Genomic DNA, 3,116 nt, shown 5'->3' on the forward strand with positions numbered 1-3,116 from the left:
TGGCAATATTTGGTTCTTGACAGCCTTTCTAGCAGAAATGGTACAATCGTTTATCTTGGCTGATTTTTGTTACTATTACATAAAAAGGTATATATTAATTTTTTGTTTAATTATTCTATTAGTCTCTATAGTTTTACTGAATTTTCAATTAGGTCTCTATACCTTTTTTTTTCGATTGAGTCCTTATACCATATCATATTTTGTATATAACTAAGTTCCTACCGTGATAAAAACACTGGAATTAACTGAATATTCCGTTAAATAAAACGAATATGTCTAATACTTGACTGAATATTTTGTATAGTTTAACAGAATATTCAGTTAATTTCAACGTTTTTGTCATGGTAGTAGCTTAGTTACAAAAACTGATATAGTATAGGGACCTAATTGAAAAGAAAAAGAATAAAGCACTAATTGAAAATTCGATGAAACTATAAAAACCGACAGAATAATTAAACCTTAATTTTTTTTCCCCATTTATTACTGTTTCTAATTAGATTCTATATGAGTTACAATATTTGTTCAATTTTTGCTCCCTTTTCCAGCTTCAAACAAGGCCAACTTTTGAGGAAAATGCCAATTTAAGGCCTGAGTTACAGATTTATAGTGTGTTTAGATTTAAGAACACACCAAACTTAAGATCAGTTGTTGATACATATGCTTTTCCTATTTTTATGTTACAATATATGTTCTGAGGGATATATAAAATGATTTTACACATTTTATGTAAAATGCATACAAATATTTTGAGTGTTATAAGTTATTAATATTTTATTCTTTTAAGAACCAAGTAAGTAGTTTTTCCTAAAGGTAATTAGTAAATATCCCTCTAAAATATTGGCCTTGAGGATTTGAACCCAGTCTTTCAAATCACTGACTTTCTAACTTTGAGTCTTTGATGGCACCAAGCCACCAATCACCATTAATCACAATCGGTGATAAAATCCTTGAACTAAATATCTTATTCTTTATATATCTGTACTTTCATCCAATAGTAATTAAACTTAGGATGAGATAACTTGACATAAGAATATCTAAAATTTTTAGATTTTTTAAATACATTGTTTAGTCTAAGAATACTTATAGAACCAATATATAAATGATTTAGATTTAATGGAATATAAAACGAAGTAAAGTTAGGTGTCTAACCGTTTTTTAAACTAAATTTTCAATTAAGTTATTGCACGCTTTTTTTTTCTTTTGTACATCGGGAGCTATTTTTTATGCACTTTTTTTTCAATGTTATTATTATTGTCGCTGTCCTTGCTACGGTCACTACTATTGTCGCTGTTGTCACTACTGTTTTATTGTCGTTATTGTTTAACTTTTTTTTTTTCTACTCATCCTTTTTTATTTTTATCGTCATCATCTTTGTTGTTTTTATCTTTTTTTTTTTATATATATGTTCAAAAAATTAGAACACACAAATTTTGATGTACAACACATAAATTTTAGTATACAATACAAATTTTTAAAGAATCACATGCCATTGACACCCAACTAATAAAATATCGCTCAGTACATAAATTTTTGAAAGACTATATATCTAAAATATTGACACTCAATTAACAAAATACACACAACACATAAATTTTGGTGTACATCATAAAAATCTTGGTGCAAACACAAACTTTAGTGTGTAGCATAAAAATTTTTAAAAGACAACTTACTTAAAACACTAACTCACTCAACTAATAAAATATATTCGTAGCAAAAATTTATGTGCTATATATAAAAAATTTTATACTATATTAATAAGTTTGTGTTCTGTACAAATTTTTGTATATCAATATATTTGTGTTTTCCAACTAAAATTTTTGTACTACAAAAACACAAAAAAAAGTAATGAAGAGAAAGTCTAGGGACCAACATCTTTATTAAAATTTGATTAGCATTTAACCATAAAAAAAAATGAACAATCCCATACTATTGAATATAATTTCACACTATTAAAAATACTAATAATAACTAATTGATAACTACAAAACACAACTTGCAAACCCCTAGCACTCTTCTTATCATAATCCAGGAGGAATTATTATTATAATATAACGAACAGATCGATACAATAGATATCTTTAATAACAGATAACATCGGATGTAACTTTTAGGGGTGAGCACGGGTAGCGGGTACCTGATTACCCACCCGAACCCGAACCAAACCAATCAAATTGGTTCTGGAACCGACGGGTAATCGGGTCCAACCCGAACCAAACCAATGACATTTGCTGATGATTGGTTCGGGTATCGGTTTTGGGGGCGCAGAACCCGAACCAACCCGTATACCCGATCATAATTAATTAAATAATATATATATATATATATGACTTTTTATGTGTTTTCTAACTCATAACCCTAATCCTATCTCACTAATGTTTAGATTTTAATGTGTTTTAGTTTTAGCTTCTTTCAAAGATTATTCACTAGACTTTTGTATTTAACTTCTAATATTTTTATTGCACTTTTATATTTTCATTAGACAAGATTATTCACTATTAATATGTTTGGATTTTGATGAGTTTAGTTTTTAATATATTTGGTATTTAATATGTTTGCATTATTTCTGTTAATATGTTTGGATTTTGATGAGTTTAATTTTTAATGTATTTGGTATTTAATATGTTTGCATTATTTCTGTTGATGTTACATGTTTATTGTATTTCTTGAATTTTTAAGATAAAAATTTGCCAATTTGATTTTTTTTTTTTTATGAATTTCAAAGTCATCGGATACCCGCTACCCGAACCGAACCAATCCGCTCTTAATCGGTTTGGTTTGGTTCGGGTACAAGAACAAAAAAATGCAAATCCGAACCAAACCAAACCAATTACTTTTTTATCGATTCGGTTCTAATTTTATCTTGAACCCGAACCAAACCGACCCGTGCTCACCCCTAGTAACTTTGCTTAGCCATTTAATCGTAACTCCATATTTATCTTATTATACTATTATATTTTACTATAAAAATATAAAATATCTGTAGCTTAACACTAATAAATAAATCAACTCGAACGCTTTTCACAAGAGATCTCAAGATCATGGCTTTTAATGCCCCAAGAGCAAAAATTGGTTTACCAATTTATATATTTTTAGGGGGGAAAACTTTTACAAAGAAA

General features: G+C 28.0%; 1 long non-coding RNA gene across 1 annotated transcript; it reads left to right on the top strand.

Moving 5' to 3' along the window:
- Positions 1-756, top strand: LOC110267159. Its single transcript, XR_002354518.1, has 2 exons — positions 1-87; positions 546-756. It is a non-coding gene; the product is annotated as an uncharacterized LOC110267159 (long non-coding RNA).

Source organism: Arachis ipaensis, chromosome B09, assembly GCF_000816755.2.
Source record: "Arachis ipaensis cultivar K30076 chromosome B09, Araip1.1, whole genome shotgun sequence".
Lineage (NCBI taxonomy): Eukaryota > Viridiplantae > Streptophyta > Magnoliopsida > Fabales > Fabaceae > Arachis > Arachis ipaensis.